Raw genomic sequence first — 22,595 nt, 5'->3', positions numbered from 1 at the left:
ATAGTAAATGTTTAAACATAAGTGACTGCTTTCAGAAATGTCCTCCTGGTACTTCTTGTGGGTATTTCTACATTCAGGTCAAAGGAATTGCATGCACCTGATTAACAACTGAGGAAACTTAATTTTCCCTTTAACCTATTTGGGTGTTTTTGTGGTGTTTTTGTCTTTTTCAGTTCTTTCAGTATCTGTTATCATCTTAATAGCATAGTAAACATCTTTTCAGGAATTTTCAGCTGAAGGCTTTCAATTTAGTTACCTTTGGTTTAATTAATTTATGGCCAACATCTGTCACATTCTAAATAATATTTGGCTTAGTTTAGTCATACATATTAAAGACTGTTTGGCAAGGGCCTACAAGTGGTATGGGAATCAGGGAAAGGCTGCCTCTTTGGTATTTCATCTGGTATTGATTAGTGCTGCCAACCTTTGGGGAGAAATGGTCACAATGAAGCCCTGTCAAAATTTATTAGTACTGTCTTTGTTCCTTCAAACACTTGAACAGTTGTGATAATATTTAAGGAAAATAAAGTTGAATTTCAGGTCTTGCCATTGCCATTAAAAACAAATTAGACAGAAAGCTTGGTTTTACCTGGGTACAAACTTACTTGAATATTCAGTACCTGAGGCATCTGACCACTGTCACTGTGCCAGACCAAAGAGCAGCTACATCTTAGTGGTCACTAAACTTGCACTGCTTACATAGTATAGTTGCATCTTTGCATACGGATGATTTTTTAAAATCCTTTTACATATTTAGTGGTTATGATCCAATGTGTCATAAGTTAATTTAAATTAGTTTAAATCAAATATGCAATGTTTACTTGAATTTTATTTCTATTAAAAGCAGATTTTGACTGTTTGTAGGATTTTCAGATTTTCAGTCATGTAAGATTTCCCTTCAGTCATCTTTAAAGCAGATGCATAGTGTTAGGATCTGCATATCTGGGGCACTGAAAAGACAAATGACTTACAAATATGTTTTGCTTACATTTTGTTCTAGGACTAGCACTGCTATCAGTGGAAAGTATTTTTAACTAGTCTGTTATTGAGAAATTAACCATATTTTTGCATTTCAGCCAAAATAAAGACCATATCTAATATTCTGTAAGATACAGCTAATTTGTAAATCTGAAATTCATGTGTTTCATATGATCTGAACTGTATTTTCCAACTTAAATTAAAAATGCAATATAGATTCAGAAAGGTCCATATTTTTCTAATGACTTCACTTTATATTATTTTGTTGAGTTGCATAAAGAAGCAAGGAATTGTATTTGTATTAAAAGCTTCAGCAAGCTGTTAGTTGAATTTATATTTGTACATGATTGCAGATTAGTCTATTCCCATTTAAAGAAAAGATGGACACTATTTTAAAGTGATCTTTAATATGTTTTTATATAAACAAATTTGAAATACAGTTTACTTTGGTTGTTTTTACATATCAAGTCCCATAAGTCTTGTATTTGTTTCTCATAAGTATAACCCTGGACCATGACTTAACGTTATCTTTGCTTTGTCTTTTGGGTGGCCTAACCTACATTAACATGAAGGCTGAACATTTTTAAACTTTTTTTCCCAAAAATCATAATAATGATTACTTTATTAATAAAGTCCTGTATTTGGAAAAAAAAAAAAAATGAGGAGCCTTTTTAAGACTACTCATGTCTAGACCCCAACACAAACAAACAAACAAAAAGTTAAGGTTTTCTGGAGATGAGCCCCAGACCCTGGTATTATCTCAAAGCCCCCCAGGTGCTACCAATGTGCTGCTAGGATTGAGATTCACTACCCTAGAAAGTACACATGTGCACACACACACATATCCAAAGTAGTAATTTCAAGTTTACAGTGAAGGGGATTTAAATATTTTTCCCTGAGTTTCTAAGAATAATCGATATAGATGTACCAAAAAGTTTTAGTAGCAAACTTTCTCATCAACTGTTTGTTGAATAAGAAATGCTTACTAATTTTCCAAGATGCATTAAGTGGCTAATATACAAAGATGAAAAAGTCCATATCTTCACAGAGGATAGAGTAAGCATAAGCATTCCTCAGTTTAGGACCGCTGGGGGAAAACCTGGTAGGTCCTCAAGAACCAAGAAATTTGTGTAGCAGAAACACATTCTTTAATATTATAGTCACTTTTATTTTTTCTTAATACTTTCAGATATTTTCCAAATATTTCTCAAAATGCTACTTGAAAACAAAGCGTTATATTCTTGAAGGACATCTGAAATATGTTAAATAGTAAATGTATCCTATCACTGAAAGAAATTAGAATATTAACTTTTACTTGTTATTCTTGTTGGGTTTTTTCCCAACTACCATGAATTTGTTATCAAACCAAGGTGTTTTCTGGATGTAATTTTTCTATGAGCCGAGTGAATTATTCATTTAGAAAACCTTTTTTTAGTTCTCTCTCTCTCTCTCTCTTTCCTTTATCATGATTCTCCTTCATATAACATTGTCACTTGTATCTGTTGTCTTCCTGTTCATTGTTCCCAAAATTCTCCTCCAGGATCTGAAGTCCTATCCCATTGGTCTGTGTTTGGATCTTTGTGTTTCTTGGTGTGGGTCAGGAAAGCAGGAGTGATTCAGATTATTCATGGCACATCTGCCAAAAATGAATGTCTAATGTCATTAGACTACTAATGAAGACAGTGGGGCCTGAGTGGCCCAGATTAGCCTAATTCACAATAAAGGAACTCACAGGTATGAATGTGAAGATAAGGATGCAACCAATTAATTGTCATACTTTATTTTTCCTATATTATCTTAACGTCCCCACATCCCATTAGCTCTTGAACATCCTACTCAATTTCTACTAGCTCCAAACCCCCTTTTCTACTCACGGGATACAGAATTCCTTTAAAAATCTGTCCAAAGTAATTTTTGAAGTTTCCATGCACTTATATTCACTTAAAAATAATTTCTGGATTTTGATGCTGTTGATGCACCTCATTTATGCTTCGATTCCTGTATTCCACAACAATTCAACAATCTCTAATTAAACAAAGATGCTCTCCATGAGTTACCCACAGTGAAGCGCTCAGGGTGCCAGCATGTCCCTAAATAATTAAGATCTTTTAATGAACAAACTCTACTTCCCCCACAAGATGAAAAAACATTTATCATTTTTCTTGATCAGAGCAGTATTAGTCACCATAACATGTCCAAAAATCTGCTTGCTTCTGAAGACAATGTTCTGCTGTGAAATCTAGTTAAATCAGACCACATTTTCTCTTGTCTCCTCTGCCATATGAATCCCACTGTCTCCCTTCTTCCCAGTCCACAGTACAATAGTTAAACTAGGGTTCTGCTTGAACCCTAGTCATCGACACAATTTGAGTGATTATCCTTATGTAAGTCAGTGGATGCAAATGACTATGAGAGAGTTGCTAGGGGTTGCCTAGTTCCACCTTTGAGTTACATAAATCTGAATTATGGTACCAGTAATGCTGCTACATGTGATTTTCTTCCATGCACAACAGGAACTCCTTGAGAAGAAGGATCGTATCCCCAAAGCTTGACTCCTTTCTACAGTTCAATAAAGATGTATGGGACAGTTGTACAAATGAAATATTGAGGGATTATTTAGAGGTAGGAAAAGGGTAGGTATATCTGAAACATACTTGTCTGTATTCCACAGCATTCTTTTTCATTGAGAACCTGGTTTTTCCCCTAGCCTAAAAAAATGCCAAAGATATAAAAAATCCATAAAGTCCTCTTTATCTTCTCCTACCTCAGCCAACAGAGAGGCCATTGCTGCTCTTGTTCCCTTGGAAGAGCATTTCCCTTGGAACAGCTTAACAGTGCACTTATCCCAGCAATCAAGGTTAAATCTATCTCAAGGAGCAGTAATTCTGCACAAGTAGGGCCACACTGAGGGATGCCTTACTATGCAACAGTTATCTGGGCCAAAAGAACATGGGAGATGTTGATGTGATTATTTTGTTCCATCTGATTTCTAGATGCTAAACCTGATAACCTGATATATAGCCTCTCTTCTGAGTAAAAGTATGATTGTTGAAAGCGTAGCCAAGCTCCATTCCATTAGATTTACGATTACATCTTTTTTAGGAAGGAGGGGGAAATGATATTTTCTGATATTATAGCAAAGACAAAATTAGTTTTTTGCTCCTTAATATGCTTTGTAGCTCCAGGTTTCCACTTCACACTCAGCCAGTCACTGATCTTTTAAAATGCAGGGCCTAGCACAGTGCCCTGCACATTTATGTTTTCTTTTATTCAAATAAATATTTATTGAGCTTCTACTAAGTGATCAATAAATATTTATGATAGTCTTATAACTCAAAGTCAGAAAGAAGATAAATAAGACTGTAGAAGAATAAATGGGAGGATAACATTACTCACTACATGATGAACGTTTTCAGGGCAAGGGCTGTTTTTAAGTACCTAGCAAGGTGGCTGTACTCAATAAATAGCTGCAGAAGTGAATTGTGAAGCAACCAGGAAAAGGACCTAAACTAAGAAATTAGGAGAGCAAAGTCAATTTTATTTGAAAATGAGTTGAAAGGGTAGCTAAGGAATTTAAAGAAGGACATGGAAGACCCAATTTGTATCACTTGCTTACTCTTCTTGGAATTCTGCAGGAACGTGAAGAACTATGCCCCTTCTCTTGCCTGTCTTACAGTCTAGTCATAGAAGCTAGACATAAAGAAGGATTTGCTTTTGTTAAACAGTGAGCACATTTGCATAGGGCACTATTAGAGAATTTAAGACTCAGTGTCAAATTTAAAAATGCCGACATCGTTAAATACATAGGACTGTAATATTACTGTTGGTTTCATAAAGATGGTAAGACTTGGGCTATTCTTGCTTAATAAATTACCTAGGTATTTCTCCTAAATATAGGTTCCTGATAAACTTCCATCTCTAAGAATAAAAATAAAACATTCCCCATGAAAAACATAAACCCTGTGTGTATGCGTGTGTTTCAGAAGCACCAAATATATTTTATGTGTTGATCACAATTTATTTGCCAACCTGTGACAGGTTTTACACAACATGCAATGCTTGTCAGAAACCGCTGATTTAAATACTTTGACACAAGTTGACTTGTAAAATAGCAACTTATAAAACAAGCTCTAAAATGTTACTCACATTTATTTCACCTATGATTATCTTGTGACCACAACTATATTGTAAAATACCTGAATATTGATAATACTATTAGATATCTTTTTTGCTTCCACAACAGTTTCTAGTATGATGCTCAGGAATTTACTAATTTACATAAAGACATTAATTGTTGGACAATCTGAAGCTATCTCATATGATTTCTAGGTAAGACGATATTAAGAAACCTATCTAGAAAAGTCTAAGAGTGGAAAAGGGAGTAGTTTTCTGTAATTAAAACCTTAAACAATATTTTTTCATGAGTTGACTCTAACTCTGAAAAGATTCTAAAAATGTAAACCTTCTGCTGGCCTGGAAAAGATGAAAAAAATATGGAAATAGGTATTACCATTCAGTATTCAGATGCTTGAAATGTATTAGATTGTTTCAAACTCTGCTCTTAGCAATTAGGCCTTTGAGCTTGCAAATACTTAGAAAATTTAGGCAACTGTAGGTATGAATGTTTTTAAAGCTTTAAATGTAATTGAAGCAATACTGAATCGATCTGCTTCACAACCTTGGGTGAAAATAATTTTAAATAAAAGAGCTAGGATTAAGCACTGAGAAAGGTAGATGAGTCACATGGGAGTTAGTCAAGTCAGTACAGAAGGCAAAATCAATTATGTATAAATTACCCTGAAATTACCTGGAAAATACAGTACACAAAATTCTGTGTACCCTATTTAATCCAGAAAATTGTTTGCACACTAAAATTTGAGAAACATTGAACTAAGGAAAGAACAAAAGAAATTCTATATACCTCTCTGCTTTAAATGCAATGATGAAATCTGTAGAGGTAAGCTGGGGTGAGTGGGGATTGCAAAGTGTTTGTCCTTACACATCAATTTAACCAGTTTTAACATTAAGCCCTTATCTCAAGTTATTTTAAGACATTTATTAGCTGGTGTGAGAGGTTAGATTCTAAAGTTAGCACATCATGTAAATGTACCCTAGTCTATGACTCCACTAATCTTAAAAGGACCTCCTGTCCCCAAACTCTCCCTACTGCCACTTCAGCGTACCTGATTATCTCACAGGTCTTACCAAGGTAGAAAATGGTTTGAAGACCAGTGAAAAGGCAAATGCTTTATGGAAAAGGTAACTGCATCATCTTTGGCTAGGCGCTGAATTTCTCTGGATAGTTTAATTCACACTGTCCATATCTCTATGTAGAGTTAGTTCCATTAAGGATATTGTTGTCTACTCATGCTGTCCAACATGAAAGCCAGTAGCTACATGTGGCTATTTACATTAAAATTAATTAAAGATAAATAAAATTTAAAATTCAGTTCCTCAGTCATATTAGCCACATTTCAAGTGCTCAATAAGCACATGTGTGTAGTGGTCGCCATTTTGGACAACACAGATACAGAACATTTCCAGCATCACTGAAACTTCTACTGGGCAGCACTGGTATAACCATGTATCTAATTGCCTCATTATATTATTTCTGTGGAAAACTCCACAAGTAGTTGGGGTAAATATTGTACTACAACCAACAGACTAGTAGTTTAATTACCTATAACAGATTCATTTACCTCTAATTTACTTGGAGCTATTTGTCTCCATGAACATGATCCCTGTTTACAATGAATAATCTCATTTTGCTGATGAAAGAAATGTTTTATTTGTAGTCCACAAATAGAGAAATATTGTGCTCTGACATTATGGAAATAGCAAGGTACAACCCAGCATATTAGGCTTTATAAAACGTTTATTTCTCTCCTCTATATACTCTTTTGGCGGCAGGGTATACTTTCTATGTGATGCGTTGCTCTAAAATTGACCAGAGTATCTGAGCCAAAAATAAAATTAAGTATGGTGTCTGCTATTGATGGAAATTACACTACCCTTTATCCTTCACCCTTGGTGGTTGTTCATTTCTGGGAAAGTGAATTTGGGTACAAATGTCAAAAACATGCTAATCTCTACTGCAGGGAATTCATTTTCAAACACAAAGCTTTCTTGTTTATTTTCATATTGAATGCTTGGGTTCAAGGAGGGAGGACTACCACAAGTAGGGCAGTTTATTGTCTTTTTCCCATCCAATAACATTTCCACTTTGTAGAAGTGGCTTTGTAGCTCCCGCAGTTGGCTGGTTGCCCACTTGTATCCAAAGCAGAAAAATAAATACATAAAAGCAGAAAAATAAATGGACTTAAGACAACTTTTCATACTGGGTTCATTAACTTTTATTCCAACTCTGGTTCATTCATTCAACAATTATTACTGGGCACATACTACATGCCAGACACTATTGTATGCACAAGGCAGAAGCAGCCCCTGCCTCTCATGGGGCTTTAAGTTTATAGAGCTTGAGTAAGTGGAAGGTAAGGAAGGTAAGATAAAAATGTAAATAAATGCATAAATAAGATAATTTCAATTAGTTACAAATTCTATGAAGAAATTAAAACAGGCTAATGGGAGAAAAGTGACTAACACAAGGGGCTACTTTAGGTAGAGTGCTCAAAAAGTCCTCTGTAGGGGGTGACGACTGAGATGACAACTAAATGATGAGTAGGCATTAGCTGTGCAAAGACACAGAAGTAAAGGATTTCAAGAAGACAAAACAGTGTGTAAAATCCCTGAAGCAGAAATAGCCTCAGTGTGCTTAAGAAATAGTATATTTTTGTAAAGGTTAGGATTGCTAGAGTGCAGGAGAGAGGACAATAGTAGGGAATGAGTTTAGGCGTAGGTAGAAGGAAGATACTAGAGTCTCACAGGCATGGTACTAAGGTAGGAATTTATTCTAATTGCAGTACAGAGCCATTTGAAGCACTTTAAGAAGGGAAGGGATACCTTCTGATTTCTGTTATTAAAAGATCATGAAAACAAATTTGTGGTACTAACAGAAAATGGTAACATGACTAGAATGGTGACAGAGGAGATGGGGAAATATTGATCCAGGATATATTTTGGATGTAAAGTAGACATAACTTGTTAATGGCTATGGGCAATGAGAGAAGAAGGGCGGTTAGGGATGAACCCCCATTTTTGGCCTGAGCAAGTGAATGGATGGTGGTTCCATTTAACGCAAGTGTGGTTGTCATAAACTACTATGCTACACAACTAATCTTACATGGAAGACGACTAGCAATGTCCACTTGGCTCAGCACACCATAGAGGGAGATATTTCTTGGTCACCAGTTTGGCCATGACCAAAAGCATTCTGGGACCAGAGAGGAGATTTCTTATCAGGATTGATGTAGTTGCTAAAATGTGACATAAAACCACCATATAATATGTAATTTTATCTCAGCCCATCATGATAACCTTAACATGTACATAAACTTATATGTATACTCTTAAGATAGCAGAATACTCAGATTGGAAAGAAATGGTAAATATAACCCATTTCCATATCTCACAGACCTGAGTTCAAATTCTTGCTTTGACACTCTGTAATCTTAGACAAGTCACTTAACCTCTTTAAGTCTCATCTGAAAACAGGGGAGATAACGTTGGCTTTACAGGATTTATGTGCGATTACATGAAACACTCTGTGTAAAACACTTCACATACTGCCTGTGATATGAGAGATGTTTGATAAAGAAGAGAGCCCCTTTTTCATTTCTTCTTACTCCTCCCCTTCCAGGAATTGCCAGGTTGTCCCTTAGCCTCACCTAGCTCATCAATTTAGCAACCTTAGCATAAAATATTGTCTCTCTCCTGGTAGTTCCAGCAAAAGTTCCAGATTTGTCTTATTTGCATGTATGCACACCAGAATTCCTCAAACCATGTCTAGTGAACATGAGAGAATGGTGGTTCCACAAAGGGAAATCAAAATGAGGTTACCAGAAGAGAGAGTAATGAATGCTGACCAGAAGAAAAACATCCACTGCGATGTATATACATCTATTTCTTGAAAAATGCTTAGAAATATCAATAATTATTGCCCCAATTTTATTTTATTTTATTTTAAAAGTGCAAATCTTTCAAGCCCCCTCTCACCGCTGAACTGCTCAGAGGAGTCAAAATTATACTGTAGGACTGGTTCTAGACAACAGTAGGCACAAAATTTGCTTTTTCATAAATGTTATCAGCTTGAGTCTTGACTTTGTACTTCAACAGCAAGAATGGAAACACTTGGTATTCAACTCTTCCTTGTAGTTTAACAAAGCTCAGACTCTGGCAGTATTTGTTTTTGTTTTCGGTTTTTGACTCTAGTGTGGATTTCTTATGACCATTAAAAAAGTCTAGAGTATATGAAGTGGTTTGAGATATTGTATTGTGGATTTTTTTGTTTTAAATTTGAATGAAGTAATACAAAAATCTTGAAATACTTTCTAAATTGAGCTCATAATTTTTTCTTTTTGAGGACTTTACCGAGCCTTCCTGTTGGCTCTACATCTGTATTGGTTTCCTATGGCTGCCATAACAAATTACCGCAAACTAAATGGCCTAAAAGAGCAGAAATTTATTCTTTCACAGTTCAGGAGTGAAGAAGTCTGAAATCAAGACACCAGCAGGGTTAGTTCCTTCTGGAGCCTTTGGAAATCTGTTTTATTCCTCTCTTCTAGCTCTGGTGGTTGCCAGTAATCCTTAGCATTGCTTGGCTTGTAGCTGCATTACTCTGATCCCTGCCTCTCTAATGGTCCTCTTCCCTGTGTGTTTCTCTATGTGTCCTCTCTTCTCTTTGTAAGTACACCAGTCATTGAAATTAGGACTTCTTCTAGGACCCAATATGATCTCATCTTAACTAATTACAAATAAGGCCACATTACGAGATTCCTGATGTACATAAATTTAGGGGGAACATTATTCAACCTGCTACATTGTGAATTGGATTCTTCTTCATAGTTCAACAAAATTCACACTCTTGTCATTTCTCTGGAGTAGATTTCCTCTTACCACTGAAAAAGTCTGGGGTATATGAAGTATACTGTGCTTTTTTTGTGGGGGCACAGGGCCCTGCTTCTACAGCATCTTTGCACAAATCTACCTCATCAAGTACCACTACAAAAAAAAGAAATCTTTTCTATTCCTTGTTTTTCTTTGAGAATGCAGGCTTTTTGAGGAGGGGGAGCATGAGTTGGCACTCCTGAAATCTCAAGGTTTTAGCAACTATCCAGAACATAAAAGGCAAAACGGTGGTGACATTATTCATTTATTCATTCATTTAGTCATCAAATACTTATTGAGTGTCTTCCATGTGCCGGCACAACCAATATAGCAGGTGGGAGAAGATATTTTGGATCACATACCTATTTGAATATTAATTCAACAATTTCCTAAAGTGTATACATATGCGCACACAGGTTAGCACACAATTCCACAGAGTTCATAGAACCCAGAGATTCATGCACTCTTGGTTAAAATTCCCTAGCTACTTATCTTGCTTCCATTTTCTCATTCCCAAAGTGGCTACAAGGCTATTCATAATAATACCTGTCTTATGCATTTGGCAGTAGATAATAGAAATCTCAACTAATATGTATTAACCCAATATAGTTTTGTCTTTCTCACTTAAAACTAGTTGTAGATGTTGGAAATTGCTCGGTTTTCTTCAGTTCCTCAATGACTTCACCTGAGACCCAACCGCTTTCAACTAACTTCTCTCCCTTTCTTAGTAAGGGTATTGACTTTGGACTGTATGTCTTCATTCAAAGACAGAAAACAGTGGTTAACTAGGAAAGTAAGGACCTTATCTTCTCTCACCTCACATTAGAGAGCAAAGATCTTTCCCATTAACATGCCAGCAGACTTCCTGTTCTGTTTATTCAGCCAGAAGAGAGTAACATGGAAACCCTTCAGTGCAAGCAATGCTGAGAAATTAGTATCTATCCATGACTAGATTAGATCAATAATAAGTTATTTCCTGGGGCTGGGTACATTGCCTTGCAGAACATAATTAAAATTCTTTTAGCAAAGAAGACAGGTGGGATGTCTGTTGAGTAGATGAATAAGAGTATCTGCCACACATGCGTACATCTTCAAAGCTTAGAAGTACTTTCCAAAATGTAGTCTCATCTAACCATCATACTTGCAGCTCAAGAATCACTTCCCATCTGCATGATGAAACCAAGGCAGAGCAGAGTAAACTGACTTGCCTAAAGTTGCACAAGTAAGTTGCTGAGCTGAGATATAATCTAATCTTCCAAGCTATTTGAATCTGGGCACATTTTTAAAGGATGTTCTTTCAGATGTCATTAAGCATTCAAAACAGGTAATGATCCTTTAAAAGAACACTGTTAGAGAAGGCTTAAGGATGAATTCAACTGAATTCATTTGAATTTCCAGTTCACATTGCCCGTGAAAGGTTGATTCCCTCAATATAATAATAATAATAAAAAAGAGAGAGGTCAATTTAAAGGTATACTAAGTGAGCTTAGAACTAGGTAGAATAAAGCATGAGAATCCCATGCCATTTTCTATTTTAAAGGAGAGATGTCTGAGAGGGGTCTGTATCTAAATTCAGAGTTTGCTGTTCTCTCCTTCTTTCTTTCTTTCAGTAAACCTCAAAACAAACCAGTGAGGTCAAACAGCTAACATGACTTGGAACATCATGGAAGAAAAATACTCATCCCACTAAGCGAGCTATATGTTATATATTACTAAGTGAAAAAGATCGTTTTCCACGTGGTTTTATTTTCTATTAACAGCTAAGAACATCTCATTTTAGTGACATGCACATTACATTTACATTAATTTTATTTTTAAATTTGGATACAAACAAGTTAATTTATATACTTTTTTAATAAAATAAATAATTATAGAATAAATGTAAGGAATATAATTATTATGCATTACACATTATGAGGATATTTTCAAAAATAAGCATCTGAATAATATATGGAGAAACAGTTACATGCTGGGTTTTAAATTTAATAAGATATTTTAAACAATCATTAAAAAAGTAAATAAAAGCAGTTGAGAAGCTTGCAAGGTAGTAACTCCAGATGTTTAAGATTTTCAAAATGTTATTCATATCTGCTCTATGCACTCTTCAGTTCTCTTTCCCAGGAGCTGGAGTTGGAAGGAAAGCCTAAAAAGCTATCCAATTACAGAAAGATTTCTGTATGTCTTACCACCTGATTTAGGAACTCATTCAACATATTATGCGTTAGAATCAGAGATAATTCTCACTATGTTCTTATAATAATCATTGTTGTTTTAATTGTCAATGAGCAAGTGAAGCTTATTCAGGGTGTTTCTCAACTGAAAAGAAGAAAATAACACAGGTCCAGTCTCCCGGACAAAGAGTTTTACTTGGAAATTGAAGGCGTTTTAACTATTATTTCCTCCTTCAGTTTCTCCAGGTCCAGGTTCTAGATCCAGACTTTTCCTTTTATACCTTGCCAACCATTGTTTTAGCTTCCTCCTGGCAAATGTGGAACATGACCAAAATATCATGGAGGAGAATCCATGAGATCATTAGCCCATGATCCCATTTTATTATGGCAGGTTACGGTGTCAAAAAGCAAACATTTTTTGAGTGCTTACTCTGTGTCAGTCACCATGATAGGCATTGGATTTTCAGCAGTTAAAACAGACATAACTGCCTATGGAAGACAGTATTACTTCTCTTAACATTGGGATGTTTCTATCACTGATCCAACCTCTCCTAGAGACCCTGGTTTCTTATTCCACTCTCCACCATGTTGAAACCTTTAGTTCTAGACTGCTGTGTAATGATTAATACTGTAACTTCTGTTTTAGTTTACATAGTTAAAGAAATATTTTGATAATACTAGTATGTTTCCAAATTGAGTATGTTCCCTACCTTGGGATGTTTTGAGTGTGTACTGGAGAAGGGTATCTGGAATCCTCCCATGACCTCAAGAGCTCCAGATGGTGACTCATCTCGCCTGTTTGCAGCTGGTCCAAAATAACTGTGAAAAGAACAGTTTTAAGACACTTAATAGGCTACTTTTCCTCTAAGAGTTTTGCATTCTGTTCTGAAAGATGAAATTTAGTTCACTTCTATAATAGTTACAACCAAATGGCCAAATTGCCTACCTTTTTGCATTCTGATATGTAATTATCTATATTCAACTAAAATAAATAAACAAAACTCTATGCAGTAGCAAAAGCACTAGCCTGAAATGCTCAAACCCAGAAGAAGTGACATTATACATGTTTTAATTTACTTACTTTGGAATTTTGCCAGAATTGCTTATGAACTAAAAGAACTATGGCATTTAAAATAACCCTAGAAGGCTATGTTCTAGCATCAAGATAAAGACACCAAAACTTATCGACATCAAAAGCTTTCCTTATACCCCTTTTCTCTTAAATTCTGGCTATATTCATTTGCTGATGTAATGTTGCAGCTATGTTAAATTGCTTTAGTGTTGCCCTTAGGGAGCACAAATGAGCTGCATTGTTAAATGTATTCATTTCATACCCAACGATTATACCCACACATACTTTCTATGCTAACTACACTTATTTTTTATTCTCTCTTGTTAGGAAGTTTAAAAACAGATTTTTCTGCCTTTTTCAAATTTAAGGAATTTAATTCAAATCTTCTCAAGTGGCCTATTTTTATTCATCTGTTATGTAGATTTATTTAATCATTAAAGTATCTCTTTTGTAAATAACACTAAAGAAGTTCAGCCTTTAAATAAAAATTTAAAAACACAATTCTTATCCTGAAAATAAGGAAACATTAAAAGTTCATGGGGAAATATTTTACACCTGAATTTTATAGGCACTTATCTTCCAGAAGATACTGATGAAAGTCTTTTGATGATGTAAAACAATAGTAATAGGTAATTGTATTTATTATAGCCATTTGCTTTGTTTATTGTCTGAAGTTAACTTTGTTCTGTCTAATGCTATTTTAATTAAATTTACACTGCAAGGAGGTCAATGCTGTTAGATGTTGGGTCAATATAGTTATGAGGCAGTTTATATTTATAATGACTCTCTTGCTCCTTTCTAGCAACATTTAATGAACTATAAATTAAAACAGCTGAACTGCCTCTTGAAAATAGGACTAAGAATTATTTTCAAAAAATGAACATTCAAAGTAGGTTAACATCCATGAGTGGAATTGTGAGCCAGTTTATTTCACACATTTATAGTGTGTGTGTGTGTGTGTGTGTATGTATTCATGCAACCAAGCTAACTTGAGTGAGATGAGGTCACTTAGCAGAAAAAAAAATAAAACATTTATACGAAACCCCCAAGGCTTATGCTTTCTCACATCAAGAGAAAATATCATCAAAAGTGATAAGACACTTGGTGATATTAATGAGTTAAAAAAGGAAAACCTCGACACATGCATGCACACACACCAACTTATTAATGTTCACAATAATGAGCTAAGCTGAAGCTCTTGCACAGGTATCAACACATGATAATTGCAGCATTGCTGAAACCACAGAAGTCGTGTTCCACTGGGCACTGCCCACATAAGGGTACCAGAAGGTAAAGGAGGAATGAAGTGCTGAGGTGGTAAAGCCACTTACCCAAATGGCCTTTATGGAAACACACAAACAAACAAAAAAACAGCTAGTAGTCTTGATTAATTGAGAAGTGAAATAGATTGGGGAATTCAGTAATAAAATGCTTCCAAACGTAAATGAGAATACAACTTATTTTGGAGGATGAAAAAAAAATACAGTCAAAGAAAACTGTTAGGAGGGAGCAAGATAGGGAGGGTGTTTGGAGCAGGACAGAGGAGAGGAACTCTGATTGTGGTGCTTCGAATTGAAAGCGTGTATATCACAGGGCTCTGAGACCAAGACAAAAGGGCTTAAAGATAGTTCCCACAAAATTTCATGTGCTTTAGAACAATAGCTAAGACAGTAAGTTCTGAGTCATAATTTATAATTACATCATATGTCTAGGTTTTCTACAGTTTGGAATGGGAGATTCTGAATAGCGAATTCATTAATTTTTAATGGACAAAGATATGTGAATATTACATAAAATCTAATGAAAAGGTCATCTTGTAGTGGTTCCTTTGTAAAAAATAAAGTTGAGAAATTAAAATGTGTACAAAAAAAAAAAAAAGGAAAATCTCAATAGCCTCCAAAGTTGTAGCTTCAGAATCTCAAAATCATTATGTCACTGTATTGGCAAGGATCTTTGTGACCCCTCTCACAGGTCCAGAGATAATGTCTACAGATAAAACTTCAAGGTCCCACCAACTAGAAGTTTCCAAAGACTCAACCATCATACTTTAACCATACAAACTGATGTCTGACAGACATATTGAAATATTCAATCAATCACATTATGACCTCATATTCCTTGATTTTTCAGAAAAACAAATTGTGTCTGAGGCAAGTAAAAGGATGGTTCTGCCATTTGGGGCAGAGCCTGACTATCTACACTTCTTGGTCACTTGTATCAATAATATGGGATATGCTCTAAGATTCTCAAATTGCAAAAAAATAGATACCTTTAGGTTTTATTTATCAAAGTTAAAACCAATCTCTTTCTGAGGTATGGGAAACAATAAAAGATAATCTCTTCCTGCACAAACCCCTTTTAATAAATGTAAAACTGACTTTTAGATCGATTGAATCATCCTTTTGCATCACAGGTTTCTATGTGAATAAATGCAACGAGGATATCTAATGAATAAGCAAATCATCATCTTAAAGATATCATAATGTCTAAAATTTTAGGAAACCAGGTTCTAGAAATTTGTTTGCTTAGTAAGTACTTTCTGCAGGCCTACATTGTATCAGGTATGAAGAAGAGCTGCAGGGAATATAGTAGTAATAATCCAATGCATTTGAAACAAATATCTTGCTTTCATGGAACTATATAAATCTAGTGGGGAAGATAAGAGATTCGTAACAACTATGATATGAAGATGTAAATGTTCAGAACCAAGAGAAAGTGGTCCAGTACAATACAAATTTAGGTCATGAAGAAGGCATTTCTATTAGCTTTAAAATGCCCACATACTCCCCAGGCATCCATCACAAATATTTTTCACATATATATTTTGGTATATAAGTCAAATATTTTCTAACTTGTGATGTGCAAATTTTTAAAAACATTAACATTTTGACAAACGATGAAGGGAAGGAAAAGTAAACCAGTTAAGTTGTCTGTCCTTTACAGGCCCCAACCCAGAGAAAAACATTAATACTCTACAAATGTTAGTTACTGTTTATTATTATTATTATTATTACTATTTCTAACATTATTCAGAACCATTCCCTAAACCTGTGCCAAGGTATATTGATAACTCTATATTCTGAATATAGGTCAACATTCCCTGAATTGCACCTCTCAGAATATTAATTCTGTGAAACTTTTGTGTTAGTGTTATATTTAAAAAGAGAAGTTTCTTTCAGTGTCAAACATGTTTGGAAAATGCTGGGTTAGTCCTTCAGGGAGAATCTGCAGGACTTTTCTGAGTCTTTAATATGATTCTCCTAGAGGACACAGCAGTTGCACAACTTCTTTGAGCAGAGAAATTTTTTCTCTCAGTTCACTGAAAAATCATCTTTCTAATGTGTGCAATTTGAACTCTAAGGGACTTCTGTTAAGTCCAAGACTGGCTAGAATTCACTCCACTGCCACTCCTGGCCAAGACTATTTTAAGTTGATAACTAATTTCTCCCTTCCCCCTTCCCGCTTCCCTTCTTTCTTTCTTATATTGCTGTTTATAAAACACATGGGAAAGGCAGATGGCACAGCATCAGGTTGTTTGAGGCTAGGGTAGTTGGAGTTTTTCCAGAAGATCCAATACTTTGAGAACTAATATTATTTTTCTTAGGACAGACATGGTCTGAGATGGTGAACCATGTTCTGAAGAGGGGAGAAGAGGACTAAAAGAAGATATGAATTGTGGATTGTGTTTAGATCTAACATGATCCTCTTTAGTTTGTTTTTCTCTCTGGAATAAGCAATTAAACCAGTGCACCCTATAATATAAAGAAAATACATGATCAAGGTAGTAGCACATACTTGTTCTTGAAGTAGTGAGAGAGGCATTACAAATAGTCTGGAAGCATAATTTATTGATATACATTGCATTATGTATCAGACTAAGAATTCTCCACACCAGGACACTCATGATACTTTCTCTGAAACTTCTATTTCCATTTCTATCATCCCACCTCATACCAATTGTTCTTATGCTGATGTGATGTGACTCAACAATATTTTGGTTTGAGTAGCTATCAGGGCTGGGATTAGGATGAGGAGAATGAGATCCCCTCCTTAGGGACAGATTTCAAGGAGATGCCAAAAAATAGAACACTAATCAAAATAAGTAATATTTTAGTGAATGTTTTAAACTAAAATTAACATAAGAAAATCCATGATGAACAAAACATCAAAATTCTAAATAAAGACAGGATCATAATACTGAATTTTTTTGTAACGTAGGCTCTACATGGCTCCACATGGCACCAGTAGATGCCTCTTTAATCAGAACTTCCCTGGGTTTGCACTCTGTCACTCTCGCACCTGAGGATACTTAGTTTGCAGTAGCTGATTCTTACATAACCCATATAAATAAGCACATTTGAACACAAATGGTTTAATTCAGTCACTTAAGGTGTTATCTTTGTCAACAACCATTCAGTACTTAGTAGCTAGATTAAGCAGATTGTTCTTCTTTTTCTCTAAACTTGTTTGTGAACAGACATATTCTATGTGACAAGATCAATGGACAACATAAATATTGCTTATTAGAGCTCTGATGGAAACTTCAAAGCCTAGAAAAGTTAACACAAGGTCAAAGAAAGACTTCCAGATTCTGAACACCTCCACTCTGTCTTTTCCTCTCTCTCAGAAAAAAAAAAAAAAAGAAAGAAAGAAAGAAAGAAAGAAAAGAAAAACATTATTTTGGGCAAATAGAAAGTACAAATCATGACACTAACTTTTCTTCTTTTATAAATATGTTAGAACTATTTTGATCATTTTTCTAGAGGTTAGAATGAGGGATTTGGTTAGTCTTGTCTAAAATAAATTTATGAGCCATTATTCTACTGCCCTCTATTGTTAAAAAGTGAATAATAAGGTCCTTGAACAGGGTGAAATAGAGTGAAATGTTTTTTACAAAGCAGTCATATATATCTGTCTCCAATATATTTATTGATCACCTAGAGCATTCTCTGGAAGGTAAAACATTTGTAGTTTTTCTTTGGAAATCCAAAATCCATTAGCAAAAGTTTTTATGCTGGCATGTATACTTCAGGACACAATATGATATACTATTAAGATTTATTAAAATTAACTTATTTATTTCAATAAAATAATACACACACATTTAAATATAACTGTGCAACATAGAAATGTTCAAGGAAGAGAACAAAAGACCCCCAAATCCTATACTTATAGATAAACACTAGTGACATCTGATGCTATACTTCTAGACTTTACTGTACACAATTTTATTGAATACTTACCAAAAAATCACAACTATTCCTAAGTATACTTTTGTTTTTACTCAATGTAAAAGGCATTTTATCTTCTTCTTGATTGGTTCTTTCAAATACCTTAAGAGTTCAATTGCTCAAGCACATCGCCCATGAAGATTTATGCCAGGAACAATGAGGACTATTATAAAAACTACCCAATAGCCTTGAGAAACATATGACAAGCACACATGAAACAACCAACTACAGAACATGAATGGCAGCATAATGTTATAAAAATAAGTCACAACTAGAGAAATGAAGTGCAGAGCAGCAAAGGTAGTGGAGCTCACATCTGCTACAAAGATGGTTAAGGAAGGTTTGTTCATTCTGGAGAAAGCAAGAATGAAGAGGGGGCAGAATGACATTACTACAGATGTCAAATGAAGGCTGAGTAAAGGTAACGGTGGGTTGTACCACAATGAGAATAAGCATGATTCTTACTGAGGATAGTGAAGCACATAATACAAAAAAAATGAAAAGTAGAACAAAACACTGACCAGGCTCACCCTAGACTGTGAGCTCCTTAAGTGCAGTAACTATTTCATAGAGTTTGTGGCATTTTCAGATCAAGATGCAGTAGACAGTAAGCAATAAGAAATGTTAAAGAGAAAGAGGAATGATATAAAGGAAAGGAGAAAGATGGGATAAAGGTAGTACAGGAGGGAGGAGGGACAGTGACAGGGAAAGCAGAGAAGAAATAAATAATAAAGAACAAAGAAGAAGAGTGGAAGGAAGGAAGGGAGAAAGGATGCAAGGAGGAGAGAGAATCATAGGGAATATTGAGAAGTACAATATTCATATATTCAGATATGTGTGTTGCTTTATTGGATAAAGAGCACAGCTAATAAAAATGCCATAAATGAAAAAAAAAAAAACCTTTAAATTCATTCATTAACGTACCTAAGCAGACACTGAATTTTGAGCAGTTCAATGATAGTATGAAAATAATTTGGCCTTGGGTGATATGTGCAGGTGTACAATAAATAAATGTTGGCATTACCTGATCATGCAGAATAGTATTTGTAATAATACATTATTGCTAATAATAATCTTCCTATAATTGTAATGTACAGGATAACATTTCCAACACTCCCTAGCCTGCTTAATCTGCCTGCTATTCATTCATCCATTTATTCAAAGAAGAAATATCTATCGTATATCTTATGTGTGAGGGGCACTGTTCCAGATCTAACAAGAAAGTGAAGACCATTTCTTTATATATGTACATGTTCTGCACCTTATTCCAAAAAGGATTTAAGGCAAGAAAATGTGATTAATATATGCTTGCTTCTCTTAAGAATGTTATAATCTCAATAGCAATTATATGCATGCATGACAAAACAAAGCAAAATAATCATTCTATGACAGCTCAAAGGAGTCTAAGATGAATTCCAAATTGCTGAATTGGGGAAGTTTTAAAGAAAGATATGGTGGGGCTTCCCTGGTGGCGCAGTGGTTGAGAGTCTGCCTGCTAATGCAGGGGACATGGGTTCAAGCCCTGGTCTGGGATGATCCCACATGATGCGGAGCAACTAGGCCCGTGAGCCACAACTACTGAGCCTGCGCGTCTGGAGCCTGTGCTCCGCAACAAGAGAGGCCGCGATAGTGAGAGGCCTGCGCACCGCGATGAAGAGTGGCCCCCACTTGCCGCAACTGGAGAAAGCCCTCGCACAGAAATGAAGACCCAACACAGCCAAAAATAATAAAATAAATAAATAAATAAATAATTTTTAAAAAAAGAAAGAAAGATATGGTGTAAGAGTAGAGACATGAAGGAATCACAGAATTCTAACAGGCAGAGGAGACAAACACATACTGGGCATTGGCCATAGAAAGTGAACTAGATGATCAGAACTATGACGGTTTCAAGGAACAACAAAACATAGAATGTGGCTACATTCCAGGTGGACAGTGGCTAAGTAGATAGTAGTGGTGATATACTTGCAGTGCTGGAAGATATTACAAAAATTAGGGAGATTTAAATTATTGACAGTTAAGAATATCATATGACATTTGGATTTCCTTTTCTTTGAAAATAAGACTTCTATTCAAGACGGTGGAGGAGGAAAATTTTAAAAATTTTTATAAAGCAACGAATGCTAACAAGAGTACAAAAATGAATTACAGAAATAACAGATGGGAGTCAGAGAGACCACAGAGAAGGCTATGTAACATTGCAAAGTACCCACGATCAAGTCTTTAATTTAGGTTTTTGTGATGGAAAAAAATGTATAATTTAAAGAATCAAATAAATGTAGTGACCAGTTTTATGAGGGAGAGTATAAGGAGGTGGTTAAAAAGATAGTATTTCTAGCTTTAACAATCAATGATTTCAGAAGAATCTTAGAGTTCAGAAAAGCTACTAATTAAATTGTTTTGGATATGATTTTTTTGGACTAGTGGGATATTTAAAAGAAGATATTACACAAAGAACTGTAAATAGAGATAAAAAGACATTAGGACTGCAGGTACAGATTTAGAAGTCATCTTCATTAAGGAGTTTTTAGGTCAAGCAACTGGACTGAAAGAGATTTCCATGGGAGAGGATGCTGAGTTAGAAGAAATTAAGATGAAGATACAACTTGGAGAATACCTATACTTTAAAAGCAAAGAGAGGAAACAGAGGCATGAAGAAGATAAAAAAAGGTATGGTCAGACATGCAGGAGGTATAATTTGATTTACTGCTGATTTATACTGCAGGTTAGTAAAAGAGACATTTTATTATATTAGACATATGTGTTATATTTTCTATTAGGAATAAATATGACCCTGAGTAGCTAGCTTGATTTTATCTATAGGTATTATTATATTCTCTGTTCAAGGGAGAACTCAGAGGCAAAATTGTGGCTTAATTCTTCTAAATATGTGAGTGTTCTTGGTATCATTTCATTTATTAAATTATCATGCGATAAAATTGACTTTTTGGTATGTATTTCTTTGTATTTTAAAGTAAATATCTGTGTGAACATCACCATAATCAATATACAGAACAATTTCACGATCCAGAAAACTTTCTCATGCTACCTCACTTTGCAATCATACTCTACCTCCACCCTGGCCTCTAGCAGCCACTAATCTATTCTCCATCACTACAGTTTTGCTTTCTTCCAGGAAGTTGTCTAAATGAAACCATCCATTACAGAACTTTGAGGACTGGCTTCTTTCACTCAGCATAATGCCTTTGAGATACACGCATGATTTTTTATACATCAGTAGTCCATCCTCTTTATTTCTGAATAGTATTCCACTGTGTGGATATACCACAGTTTATCTATTCACTCATTCAAGGACATTTGGATTTTTCCATTTTCTGGCAATCACAAATAGAGCTGCTATAAACGTTCATGTACAGGGTTTTGTGTGATTATAACCTCATTTGTCTAGGGTAAACACCAAGAAACGAATCACTGGTCATAAGTAAAGTGTATGTTCAACTATATAAAAAACTGCCAAACTGTTTTTTGGTGACATTTTGTATTCCCACCAGCATGTGAAAGTGCCAGTTGCTCTATATTCTCAGTTGCTAATGGTGTTGAATATCTTTTCATTTGCTTATTTGCCATATATGTATATTCTTTGGTGAAGTCGTGTTTGAGGTTAAAGGGCATTTATTTTACACAGTATTTTAATACCTGGCTCTATGTTATTTCCATATCTTATTTTGCCTCAATTTTTAGCCTGGTTTTAAGTGTATTCATTCTTTATTATATGCCTTCTAATAAGCCACTAAATATTCACGAAATAAGTTTGGGGACTTGGACGAGAGAGAAAAATTATAGTTACATGTAAATAGTTAAATATGCAAGAAATGGGATTAAAAACTGGGGAAAATTAATTAAATTCTCTCAAGAGCATTTTTAGTTTACCAAATCAGATTTGTAATTATATAGTCATATGAAGAGAGCTTGGGTGAGAGCTAGTCAGGAACGGAAAGGGTCCTATTTTTTTCCTCACTACATTTTTAAAGAAAGAATTATTTTGATGGGTATCAAAGACAAAATGGAATCTGGAATACGTTAATCAATGAACTTCACATTTGCACAAAAGTGTTATAAATTCAAACGGAACGCTTGGTTTTCCTTTCTAGGAGAGCTGAAAGCCTTAGGGTAAGAGGT

The 22,595-nt window shown here is 35.0% G+C and overlaps 1 long non-coding RNA gene across 1 annotated transcript in view; it reads right to left on the bottom strand.

Annotated features, from left to right (window-relative positions):
• The window catches only part of LOC309658248, a 428,936-nt gene extending 406,943 nt beyond the window's left edge, over window positions 1-21,993 (bottom strand). The window contains exon 1 of the long non-coding RNA XR_014262137.1: window positions 12,863-21,993. This is a non-coding gene — a long non-coding RNA (uncharacterized lncRNA). The remainder of the gene's footprint in view (window positions 1-12,862) is intronic.
• Window positions 21,994-22,595: the final 602 nt, after the last annotated feature.

The sequence above is a fragment of the Balaenoptera physalus genome (assembly GCF_965194825.1).
Source record: "Balaenoptera physalus genome assembly, chromosome: 3".
NCBI classification, from domain to species: domain Eukaryota; kingdom Metazoa; phylum Chordata; class Mammalia; order Artiodactyla; family Balaenopteridae; genus Balaenoptera; species Balaenoptera physalus.
This window is presented reverse-complemented; position numbering and strand designations above follow the sequence as displayed.